Source organism: Lathyrus oleraceus, chromosome 6, assembly GCF_024323335.1.
Source record: "Lathyrus oleraceus cultivar Zhongwan6 chromosome 6, CAAS_Psat_ZW6_1.0, whole genome shotgun sequence".
Lineage (NCBI taxonomy): Eukaryota > Viridiplantae > Streptophyta > Magnoliopsida > Fabales > Fabaceae > Lathyrus > Lathyrus oleraceus.
Genome location: NC_066584.1, coordinates 252,528,500 through 252,542,531, shown reverse-complemented (window position 1 = coordinate 252,542,531; position 14,032 = coordinate 252,528,500).

Sequence of the window (14,032 nt, the reverse complement as noted above, 5' to 3'; positions counted from 1 at the left end):
ATGTGTGGTTGAGGAGATATGATCCAATCATGGCAAAGTGTGCTTGAAGATTCAAATGGGCATAACTTTTGAACCAAAGCTCCAAAATGAGTGGTTCTTTTTGCAATACTCTCCTCATGACTTGTAGTTTCCAAACATCTCATTACATGGCTTGAATTTCCTTTGCATGATCATGTGCTCACAAGTGAAGTTTTTGGAAGAAAAATTTCTAAAATCATTTTGGATGATTATGTGCATAAAAAATCAACTCAAAAGTGTGCATGGGCCTTGCTTAAGAGGATTTGGATCAGATTTATGTACTGTTCACGCATGCATTCCATGCATGGGGGTGAAATACCATTTTGCACATACACCTTATAACTTGTTAATCTTGATTAATTTTGGTTAAAACAGATTTTCAGCATCATTAGCAAGTGGTATATATTGTTAATCACAACTGTTTTCAGCATTAGCATCCATTTCAGATCTGAATCTTGAAAATCATCAAAAATTTTCTCTCAAAATATTTTCCAATTTCTTCACACAAGAGCATTCTCTATTGATTGATTCATGCTCAGGATGTGTTTTTGAGGAGATTTGAACGTGGAATTGGAAGGAATCGTGTCATATTTGTTCATACTCGAAGCTTGAAGCATCCATGGAATTCTCAAAATCTACTGGATTCACGTGCAATTGAGCTTCAATCTCACTAGCATTCATCTCCACAAGCATCATAGAGGAACTTTGAGCCATTACAAGCCTTGTATCACGCGATTCCAGTTTCTGCTCTTCAAAGAGGTCAGGATTCGATCTCAATAATTCTTGAATTCATTAGGATATTCATGTAGATCTCGTGTTGTAGAGAATGCTGGTGAAAAAATGAAGTGAAATGATGCATTATTGATGAAGTTATGCATGTTTAAAGTTTTGATGTCATTTAAGTTTTTTCTTCGATTTGGCTTTGTTATGATGATTCATGTTTAAGTGTTGTTTGATCTTGAATGTACATGGAATGACGAATCGATTGGTATAGGTTTTGTTAATTTCTGGACACTTTTTTTGAAAATCTGGAAATTCAGATGAAGATCATCTTCATCTTCATCTTCAACCTTTGAAGATCATCATGTTTCCAGTTTTTGCTACGAAATTGCCATGCATTAGCTACGAGTTCATGAATTAGCTACGATTTTTGGAAAATGCGCTGCCAGGCTTAGGGTTAAGTCAAAACGTGGTCGTTTTGGGTTCGGCGCGCTCCAATTTCAAATGTGTGCCAGGTTCGATCCTGGCCGAGTGAACTTTTTCAAATGCCTTGCTATTTTTCACTTTCCCTCCTTATTTCATACCATTTGTCCATTTTGATTTTTAATTTTTCCATCACCTTCAAAAAATCATATAAAATAGAAAAATGCATCAATTTCATCCCAATTTTTTGCATGATGCTCCTTATCCTGTATAGTTTTTTATGAGCATAAATTGGAAAGTTGTGCTTGGCTGAAAAATAATTTGTGCTAGGATGATTGGATACATATGCATGTGTGACCTTGCCTTGCTTATCTTATTGTGAAATGCTTGTTTCTTATCCAATGGCTTTGAAATTTTGTGTGTAGTTTCTTAACATGTTGATGAACATTTTGGCTTTGATTTGACATTTTTCCCATGCACCAATTCTGTTTTATGCTCATGCTAACTTGGTGTGACAATTTGTGTCACACAATTGGTTGTCTGATTTGTGCAATATGATTGCCATGCCAATTGATCTCCAATGCTCCTGATTTTTTGTGTGATGAATGTTAAGGATGTCTTGATTGCTCATGAATTTTTCCAGATTTTTTTGAATCATTTCTGTTTTGATTTGAATTTTTCATTCATGATGATCACATATGAACTTTGAAATTGCCTTTAATTTCACTTGATCATGAAATGCATTTGGTTTATGATCTTGATGTGAGCCTTTTTAGGATATGTCAATAAGTGTTTGAAGTTGCTTTGTGTCAAGTTTGAAGTCCTGTTTTGGATTTTTGATCCTCTTTTGACCCTAGGCTTTGACCTAGTGGTTTGGACTTACCATTTGGATTGTGATTTCAGGTTCAAGTACATCCCCATGAGTGAGGATGCTCCTTCTTTTGATCTTGATTATTGGTTGTTGTTGGCTAACATTGTGTGTTTTGTAGGGCTTTAAGGACAATTCATTTGTGTTTGCCTAATGCCATGCACCATTGTTGCCTGATTGGATTTGTCTGTCTGTTTGATATTAACTGTTGTTTGTTTGTCTGTACAGTTAAACTGATTGGTTTAGATTTTTTCACAGGTACCTAAGTGGCTTTGAGTTCATTTTGAACTTGCTTTGCTAGCTTGTGGTTTGCTTACCACTGAGGTATAATTCTTCTGACTTCATGTAGTCTGGAAGACCTGTCTTGTTATGTGGGCAGGCACCTGTCTGAAGCCCTCCTTAAGAGGCAATGCTTGTGAATGTTTAATTTTGTGCCAAGCAGGTAAAGACCTCTTAAGAGGCAATTGGCAGATAAAAGAGATGTGTAATCCATCTCCTGCTACTCAGTGTGTCATTCACTTTGCTCACACACCATGTGTTGATGCATTGTGAATAAAAACCCAAACTCTTGTAGTGTCAGTCATCTGCGGAGAAGAGTTCCTACATTCTGAACTCCCACACTTTCTATTTGAGTCAAGCTCTCCCAGGCCAGGGATAAGAGCTGTGAGGTCTTACCCTCACTTCCCATTTCATCTGCTTCACCCTAACTCTCAATGTTAGGGTTAAGAGCTAAAAACACCCCATTCCAGTTGACTTGTTTTTGCAGCCTAGCCTTGTATGAGCCCAAACTGTTTGCATATAGTGTGTGTGCTTGTTTATTGTGCTTGTGTTTGTTTGATTGTGCTGTTTAGGATAGCTTGCTCCCTGTGCAAGTTAGGGTAGAAACCTCAACCTAGGAGCATTATGGATTACATGATAACTATTAGGCTCGAGTCAGGCTCCCTTCTAGTTTGTCATTTCCCAGTCTCTGGTTAGGTTAGAAGTTCTTTCCCTGTGTAGGGGAACTACGTCGCCCTGATCCTCATACCAGATGAGGTACGTAGGCAGGAGATGAGCTGATCTCTCCGGGCGCCCTTTTTCTTTTTCAACCCCTTTGTGTGTGTTTGGAGTTTGACGTAAGTCCAGCGATTGGCAGTCAGTTTCCTGTGTGGTTTTGTTTGGCGTGCGTTAGCCGAGCTACGAGTGCTCTGATTCTTCTCCGGTCAGAGAAGATACGTATGCATAGGATGCGACATCCTAGCGAGCATGTTTCCCCTGTCCCGAACTACGTCGACTCTGATGTCTGTGCTTGACAGACTACGTAGGCCTGGGATGCGATATCCTACCGAGTCCCGTTTCTTCCGTCTTTCTGTGTTTCCTTCCAGCCTTGTGCAGTGTTTGAGCAGTCTTTTAGCAACCTTATCCTTTCTTTTGTGCGTGGATCCCGTCGAGTACGACGGATGCGTAGGGGTGCTAATACCTTCCCTTCGCATAACCGACTCCCGATCCCATCTTTCTCTGGTCGCGAGACCATGTCTTTTCCAGGTTTACTTCGAGCGTTTCCTTTCCCTCCTTTGGGATAAATAACGCACGGTGGCGGCTCTGTTTTTTCGTTTTCCCGCCGGTTTTTTGCGTAATGCGACACTTAAGGTCGACACTCTATTGGAGATATGACACACACACACACACACTTTACGGGGAGTAAAAACACCAGAGAGTGAGGAAACACCAAGAAAGTGCAAGATGCACCACTAAACATCATGATATTATGCATATGCGTATGAATATGCTGACAAAGTAGGTGCAACAGGATTAGACTGGCAACACAGTACAACCGGATACTCGGCTAATTTCAACAAAGCGGAGATGTTGGCGGAGATCTTGCTAGGGATTCTACCACTCCTGTAATCTTATGTTGGGGAAACTATTATTCTTGAATACATGTAACAAAAGGGAAATCCTATATGGGGAAGGCGCTAAATTCCATTCTTCAAGATCTTACCATCTTTGAGATTGCTATTAACATTTCTCTTTCGTATTCACAAGTCGAGGAAGAATATTTTTTTTTGTAAATATCTAAAACATGATTGTTTATATATATATATATATATATATATATATATATATATATATATATATATATATATATATATATATATATATATATTTTATTTCAAAAATTATTATAAAAAATAAATGAAATTTCATAAACTGAAACAAAATAAGAGTAGCAAACAAATGGGCAAAAGACTAAAATTTATTGATAGAATGATAGTCTGCAAATGGCATGACTCCATGGATTATTACAAAGTTGTAAAATGGTAAATACATGGAAAGGGCTACATTGGAATATAATGACCACTATTCTCCCTAACAACTTTGAATTCTTCTATGTTTTGAACTTCAGTCGAGGACGACTAAATGGGAATCTTTGAAAGGCATTGTTGCTTCAAACGATCAAGTCCGACCTGATGCAGTTACTTGCCCTAATCCCTAACTTTTTCCTAGACTTCCCTTTCGGGTTCAATCTACCGGGATGATTACTTTCTGTTTATGTCTCTATTTTTTTCCTGAACCTCCCTTTCGGGTTTTTAATCCACCGAGACGCTCAATTTTGCCTAAGTCGCCCTTTCGGGTTTTCAACTTAGTGAGTTCTTCTTTTTATTATTTTAGGCTAAGTATTTCTTGACTACATCGACATTCACAGGATGAGGGAGCTCATTACCATCCATAGTTGTAACTCTTTTCAATTAAATATGACCATAACATGCTTGGTACAAACCCGTCATTCTTTTCTCTTCAATTAAATTCAACTGATCATATATGTTTTGACACCATTCAGCCTCTGACAATTTGGTTTCCATCAAGACTCACATTGATGGGATCTCAACCTCTACAGAGAGAACTCCTTCCATGCCATACACAAGAGAGAAATGGGTTGCCCCTGTTGAAGTGCGGACGGATGTACAGTATCCATGCAAAGCGAAAGGGAGATCTTATGCCAATCCTTATATGTCACAACCATCTTCTGGATAATCTTCTTAATGTTCTTATTCAAATCTTCTACAATCCCATTCATCTTAGGTATGTAAGGAGAAGAGTTATGGTTTTCAATCTTGAAGTCGTTACAAAGCTCTTTCATCATCTTGTTGTTCAAATTCGACCCATTATCGGTAATGATCTTACTTGGAACACCATATCGATAAATAATCTAATTCTTGATAAATATGCCCATAACTTGCTTGGTAACATTGGCAAAATATGTTGCTTCGAACTATTTGGTGAAGTAATCAATGGCTACCAGGATGAAACGATGTCCATTTGAAGCTTTGGGTTCAATCATACCAATCATACTGATCCCCCACAAAGAGAAAGGCCATGGGGATGAAATAACATTGAGAAGTGTTGGAGGCACATGAATCTTATCAGCATAAATATGACATTTATGGAACTTCTCCATATATTTACAATAATCAGATTCCATTGTCAATCAATAGTAACCCGCCCTTAACATCTTTTTATCCATCACATGTCCATTGGCATGCATACCAAAGGATCCTTCATGAACTTCTTGCATTAACATGTATACTTCGTGTCTATCCACACATCTGAGAAAAACCATGTCAAAGTTTCTCTTGTACATCACATCTTCATTTAGAAAGAAATTTATATCCAGTCTTCTCAAAGTCTTCTTATCTTTGTTGGATTCCCCAAACGGGTACTCCTGACTTTGGAGGAAACATTTAAAATCATGATACCAAGGCTTATCATCCGTAACTTTTTTTGCTCCAAACATACGAGCAGGTCTATCAAGGTGCATAATTATGATATTAGGTGCATCATTCCAACGATTTACTTTATACATAGAAGACAAATTAGCCAAAGCATCCGCCATCTAATTCTCTTCACGAGGTATATGATGAAACTAAACTTTGTTGAAGAAGGTCAATTGCAAAATCTTTGTAAGGAATCAAGCCAGGATGACGAGTCTCCCATTCTCTTTTAATTTGATTAACTACCAAGGCCGAATCTCCATATACATCAAGGATTTTAATTCTCAAATCAATGGCTTTTTCCAAATCCATGACACAAGCTTCATATTCTTCCATATTATTCGTACAATCAAACATCAATCTTGCAGTAAAAGGGATATGAGAACCCTTAGGAGTAATGATGATTGTTCCAATTCCATTACCATAAGCATTAACAACTCCATCAAACACCAAGCCCCACCGGGATCCAGGCTTTGGTCCTTCTTCAGGAAACAGTTCATCACAATCTTTAGCTTTTAAGTACATGATGTAACACCCTTCTAAAATACCCCGAGTATATAATTAAAATAACACATATCAATCAGAGTAAATATGCAATCAAGGGTGTCACACAGCATTTCATACCATAATAACTGTCATGCTCTTTCATTAACTCAAAACATAAAACATTTGCACAATACGCAGCGGATAGAGATCAAATCGATCATTCAAAACATGCAACATGCTACATGTAAACTGGTTCAACAATCATCAACAACAATATTAAAATGTTCCCTCCCGATGTTACATCTATCAGAGCATGACCCACTTAGGAGACCACACTAGACTCCAAGCATAAGCTTCCACTCAACTCATTTGTTCGTTACCTGAAAAATAGTTGTAAGGGTGAGTTCCTCAATCGATACAATAAGCATTATAAATCATCATGTAATGCTAAGTAAATTCACACATTTCATCACCCTAATCGTAACATACATCCAGTAACGGCACATCAACTCAAACATCATACTTAATATCAACACAATTCCACTCCTCAATTAAATTAAATATCCATACAACAAGCCAACAAAATGCAACTCTAATGAGACTCGACTCGTCATGCATGTGGTACCATTCGGAGTAAAACTCCCAACTTAAAATCATTGCCATTTTATTGGGCATCAAGGCATAAGCCTTCAACTTTCAACTTAAAATTTGCCAATCCAGGCCAACGTGGTGTGAGCAAAGCTCCGACTTAATGCATATGAATGTACATGGCATACACGACTTTAAACTGTCGACAACATAATAATAATAGCAATACAACAATGTTTTCAACACATCAACTTATAATCAACTTTGGCTCACCAAGCCTACAACTCAGTATTTTCAACAACTTTCCATACACGGAACAACTCAGCAACATACTTGTATCAACACTTCATAACATAAATCCAACAAAATTACTCATCACAATTAACGATAATAGGCCAATCACCAATTAGGTTCACAACATTAAAAATATCAATTTTTCAAATTTCCAACAGTGTTAACCGGTTAACGCCCTGGGTTAACCGGTTAACGCAGGACAAAACACACTTTCTGGCAAAACGCAACAGTGTTAACCGGTTAACGCCCTGGGTTAACCGGTTAACGCAGGCAAAACAGCACATTTCCATAAAATATAACAGTGTTAACCGGTTAACGCCCTGGGTTAACCGGTTAACGCGGACAAAACAGCAGTTCCTGCGCTAACACAAGGCAGAATGCAGAGTTCTCCGCATTTTCCGCCGTTGGAGGACTTCCGGACCTCCGATTCAATTTCCGTAAAAAGCTATACGTTCGGGGGAACACGACTCACACAATTACGGACTCAATTACAGCTTTAATACAACTTATTCATCACAATATTTCAGCATTCAACATCCCAATTAGGGTCACTTCAACGGTTTATCACTACCCATGACATGTTAATCTATAATACCCAGTAAACGACGATAAACCCCCCTTACCTGAGATAATCCGGCAATCTCTAAGCTTCAAGCTTTTCCGTTCTTCAACCTTTGCTCTCTAGCTCTTCCTCTTTGCCCTTTCTCCACTTTCCACTTTTCAGCCGCTTCTCTGTTTCACGTGAAAACTCTTTACCAAAAATGAAAACCCTTTTCTCTTATTCCAACTTATATATTTTCCACTAATTATTATTCCAAATAATAATAATAATAATAATCCAATAATTCAATTTATTTAATTAAATTAATAAATATATTATTAACTTAATTTAAATAATTCTCTTATTTTATTCGGGGTGTTACACATGACGTCTTTATCAGGGAAGTCAAACCCGATGGATTGATAATCATTAATTGGCTGGTGAGCCAAATGATCTACAAGAATACTTCCTTTAACCACTTTTTGAGTACAGTACTCAATATCATATTTAGACAATAGCATCTGCCAACGAGTTATCCTTCTAGTCAAAGCAGACTTTTCAAAAAATATACTTGATTGGGTCTATTTTGGATTTCAACCAAGTGGTATGATTGATCATATACTAGCATAAACGTTTGGAAGCCCAGGATAAACCACAATAAGTCTTCTCAAGCATGGAATACCGAGACTCTCAATCTATAAATTTCTTACTCAGGTAGTATATGGAATGCTCCTTTATACCAGTTTCATCTTGTTGTCCAAGCACACAACCCATGGACTCCTCTAACACAATCAAATACATAATCATTGGTCTTCCTTCCACTTGAAGAGACAAGATAAGAGGCTCAAGCAGATACTCCTTGATATTGTCAATGGCTTTCTGCGAGTCCTCTGTCCAAACACAACCTTGATTTTTATGGAGAAGCTTGAAGATTGGCCCACACGCGGAAATCATGTGAGATATAAATCTGGATATGTAATTCAGACGCCCGAGGAATCCTCTAACTTGATTTTCTATATTTGGTGCAAGCATCTCTCAAATAGCTTTGAATTTATCAGGATCTACTTTAATACCTTTCTGGATGACAATGAAACCCAACAACTTTCCTGAACGGACACCAAAAGTACATTTATTCGGATTTAAGCGGAGTTTAAACTTTCTCAAACATTGAAACAACTTCAATAAATACTCAACATGATCTTCTTCAGTATTTGACTTAGCAATCATATCGTCGACATAGACTTATATCTCTTTATGCATCATGTCATGGAAAAGGGTAGTCATAGCTCTTTGGTACGTTGCACCAGCATTCTTTAAACTAAAAGGCATAACTCTATAGCAGAATGTTCCCTAGGGTGTAGTCAACATTGTCTTTTACATATCCTCGGGTGCCATTTTGATCTGATTATAACCGGGGAACCCATCCATAAAGGAGAATACATTTAACTTAGTTGTATTATCTACCAACATGTCAATGTGTGGTAGAGGAAAATCATCTTTCAGACTTGCGTTGTTCAAGTCTCTATAATTAACACACATCCGAACTTTTCCATCTTTCTTTATAACAGACACAATGTTGGCAACCCATTGAGGATACTCAGAAGTAACAAGGAACCCTGCATCAATCTTCTTGTCCACCTCCTCTTTGATCTTGACATCCATATCAGGGTGAGTTCTTCTCAACTTCTATTTAACTGTCGGACATTCTGGATTTAACGGTAATTGATGCTCCACAATATCAGTAGCAAGTCCTGGCATATCTTGATAAGACCAAGCAAACACATCCACATATTCTTTAAGAAGCTCGACAATCCTCTTCTTTCTTGTTATCTTCAGAACCCATGTTAATCACTTCCAACGACTCTTTAAGAGGTTGAATGGTCTTCTCCTCGTGCTAAAGCAACCGAGAAATCTCATCAGGAATCTCTTCATCATCCTCTTCTTCCATTTCAAACACGGGGAATTCAATGTTGGGAGATAACATATGGTCATTTTTTTCAATGGGTTTATCAATTAATCTGCACAATAATTTTATGATTGATTTTAGAATATGAACAAATAATCACACATTGTTATGCAGATATAAAAGTGATTATTATCTTTTGGTTTTTTATGTCACCATTTTTTAGAAGAAGTAAAAACAGAAAACATAATATTGATGAACGAAATAACATTTTATTAATGATGATAAAAATCTAAAACAAAGCCCACATAGATTCACTTTCACCTTGGGCATAGTGAAAGGATTTTTGAAAATAACAAAAAAAAATACTTCAATAAGTGAATAACATAAGGAACATCGACGATAATCCAATTTTGGCATATCAATCCATGCGTCACAAAGTTTGGTGTTTCTTGCTCTTCATCATCTTCCAAGATTGTGGCATCAAACTGATCTTTGGAATGAATAAAGCCAGCATTGTGAAATACTTCCTGAATTCACTTCAAATACCTTCGGGTTGAACCAGGTGAAAAGCCCAAACCAACTTTGTTCTTTTTCTTGGCAAGCTCAACAACTTGTCCCTATATAGCAGATTGACCATTCTCCAACACTTGTTGGGCATCTTTCAAAGATGTCATGGATTCTCCATTCTTTCTTGCGGCAATATCATCAACAAAAAGAGCTTGAAATGGCGTTCCTTCAGCTTCATCGGCATAAGTATATGAAAATGAAGAGAGGTGACTCACCAACATGGCCCGCTCACCACCCACGGTCACTAACTTCCCATTCTTCATAAACTTCAACTTCTGATGGAGAGTTGACGTCGCTGCCCCAGCCTCATGAATCCACTGACGTCCTAAGAGATAACCGTAGGCAGGATGAATATCCATCACATAAAAGGTGATATGAAATAAGCATGGACCTATCTTCATTGGGATATCAACCTCCTCAATTACAGTCTTCCTCGAGCCAACGATGGCCTTCGTAATAATCACACTGAATCTCATCGGAGCACCTTGATAAGAATGCTTGGACAGAGTGGACTTAGGAAAAACATTCATAGAAGAACCAGTGTCACCAGCATATTGAATATGACATCTTCTTGACAATTCATAGAGATATGCAAACTCAAATTATGGTTCCTTCCCTGCCCTGGAAACTCTTCATCATTGAAGCTCAAATTGTTACATGCGATAATATTAGCCACAATGTTATCAAATTGATCAATCATTACGTCGTGATCCATATAGGCTTGCTCTAGGACCTTATGCAAAGCCTATCAGTGAGCTTCTAAACTCATCAATAAAGATAATACGAATATCTTGGACGGGGTATACAACAACTAGTCCACCATATTTAAATCACTCTTCTTAATCAATTCCAGCACTTCATCTTGATCAGAACTCTGATTCACAATGATGGATTGGTTGGTTTGCATAACATGAGTTTTATCTTGAGTTGGTTTTTCTATCACCACATCTTCGGTTCTTTGAGGAGTTGCAATAGTAAATACCCGACAATTTTGGGTCACACCACATACATCGACAATGTTCACAAGAGACGGAAAAGGAGGAATAGGAACCTCTTTACCATCTTCCACCATGGTAGCATTGTACTTATAAGGAACGACTTTAGCAGACTCATAGGGCATTGGAGACCCCAAACGGATGACCAACTGAGAAACAATAGACTTCTGACCATTATATGCAATCACAACTGGTTATGGGATATTAAAATGGGGAACTATAACGTTCACCTCATGCTCATATTCATCCTTATCCCTCATGATCTGAATAAGATTTTGATCCAACATTTCTTGTAAGTCTATTTTCACCACAGCACATCCTCAAGGGTTTCTGGAACAAATATGGCAAGAGGCATGGTCATGCTCATAATAGCTTAACTCGCACAAAGTTGTGTGCATTTCGACCAAGGATCTTCAGATCATATTGACATCAAAAACTCGGTATTTTCCAGGACATCCTTTTTATGTGTATATATTTGTATATTTGATGTTTGTATATTTGTTTGTGTGATATAATCTGTCTGTTGTGCTTGGTGATCTCTGAGTGGTGAGATAAGTTCTAACCCGGACTTGAGTGAAATTAATATATGAGGATGGTATAGTCATGTTCAACTTATATGGAGTAGTCCTTAACAAGTTGGCTTGAGACCCATCTACTCAGTGGAGACCCTTTTGGAGTTACCAATGTCACACAAGTCATTTGTGGTTAGGCATTACTTTCTCTGATTTAAGGTCCGAGAAGCTGAGGACCGTAGAACATTTAACCCTACCTGGCTTATTTAGGACGTAATGCGGAGACTGTCCAGGTGTAGACCTGATAATAGTTGTTACATGATACTACACTCAGACGAGTTTCTCTTGAGAATATTATGGGTTGATGAGTCAGTCATCCTAACCTATAATATCCGGTATATGGGATTAAGATTCTAGGAACTTTTTTAGAACATGATCTACAAGTTTTATCCTTAGTACACTCCTTTGGGATGGTTCTTAACCCGACTCCATGCTCGTGACTTGCAACCAACACCTTGATTCTCGGTTGATCCGATGAAGTCTCATCAATATCAATGGAACTTGGGTGTTGATAAGTGTCGCATTACGCGAAAAACCGGCGGGAAACGAAAACAACAGAGCCGCCACCGTGCGTTATTTATCCCAAAATAGGGAAAGGAAACGCTCGAAGTAAACCTGGAAAAGACATGGTCTCGCGACCAAAGAGAATGGGATCGGGAGTCGGTTATGCGAAGGGAAGGTATTAGCACCCCTACGCATCCGTCGTACTCGACGGGATCCACGCACAAAAGGAAAGGAAATGGTTGCTAAAACACTGCTCACAAACAAACACACTGGCTGAAAGAGACACAAGAAAACAAACAAAACTAACTCGGCAGGATATCGCATCCTGGGCCTACGTAGTCTGTCAGGCACAGACATCAGAGTCGACGTAGTTCGGACTAGGGGAAAACATGCTCGCTAGGATGTCGCATCCTATGCATACGTATCTTCTCGGACTAAGAAGAATCAGAGCATTCGTAGCTCGGCTCACGCACACAAACAAAACCACACAGGCGAACATGGAATCCGAATGCCAATCGCTGGACTTACATCAGACTCCGAACCAAACACACCCACACTGGAAACCAAATGCCACTTGATGGACTTATATCAGACTCCAAGCACACAACAAGAGGATACGGAATGCCAATCGCTGGGCTTACATCCATCTCCTGACACACACAAAGACAAAACAAAAAGGGCGCCCGGAGAGATCAGCTCATCTCCTGCCTACGTACCTCATCTGGTATGAGGATCAGGGCGACGTAGTTCCCCTACGCAGGGACAAAGGACTAGCCTAACCAGATAACAAAGGGAGACACAACTAGGGAGACTAAGACTCGAGCCTAGATGTTATCATGCCAATCATCCCTAAGTCAAGGTTGTTATCTAACTTGCACAGGGAGCAAGCTATCCTATACAGCACAGGCAGAAGCAAACAATCACAAATAGCACACACTATATACACACAAAGTGGGGCTCAAACAAGGGTTAGGCTGCAAAAGCAAGCCAACTGTAATCAGGTGATGTTAGCTCTTAACCCTAACATTGAGAGTTAGGGTGAAGCAGATGAAATAGGAAGTGAAGATAAGACTTCACAGCTCTTATCCCTGGTCTGGGAGAGCTTCATACAATGAAGTGTGGGTTCAGAAAGTGGGAACCCTTCTACACTTATGACACTGACTCAACTGTACAACTGTACAGGGATCTTGGGTTAATGTCCACAATGCATCAACACCAGTTGTGTGAGCAAAGGGATGACTCAACAAGAATAGCAGGAGATGGACTGCACATCTCTTGTATCTGCCAATTGCCTTGTCGAAGGTCTTTTCCTGCTTGGGGACAAAAATAAACAAGCACAAGCATTGCCTCTTAAGGAGGACTTCAGACAGGTGCCTGGCCAAGTAACAGGCCAGGTCTTCCAGACTACATGGAGAAGAGATCATTATACCTCAATGCTCAAGCTATCAAGCAAAGCAAAAGCAAGTTCACAAAGGAACTATAGCAACTAAGGTACCTGAAAACAATCCAACATAATCAGTATTCAACTCAAACAAAAGCAAACAGACAATTACAAGTCCACAGCCCAAACAGATAACAAGCATCAATGCACAAAGGTTCAAGCCACAAGGCCTAAGCATAAGTCTCAATGCCTACAAAACAAGCTCAAAGTTAGTCATAAACAAGCAATAAACCAACTCCAATTGAGTGCACATCATCAAGTATAAGCAATTGTGCTCTTTGACCTGAAACAAAGCTCAAACATTAAGCACTAACCACTAGGACAAGGCCTAGGGTCAAAATGGGAGCAATAAACCAA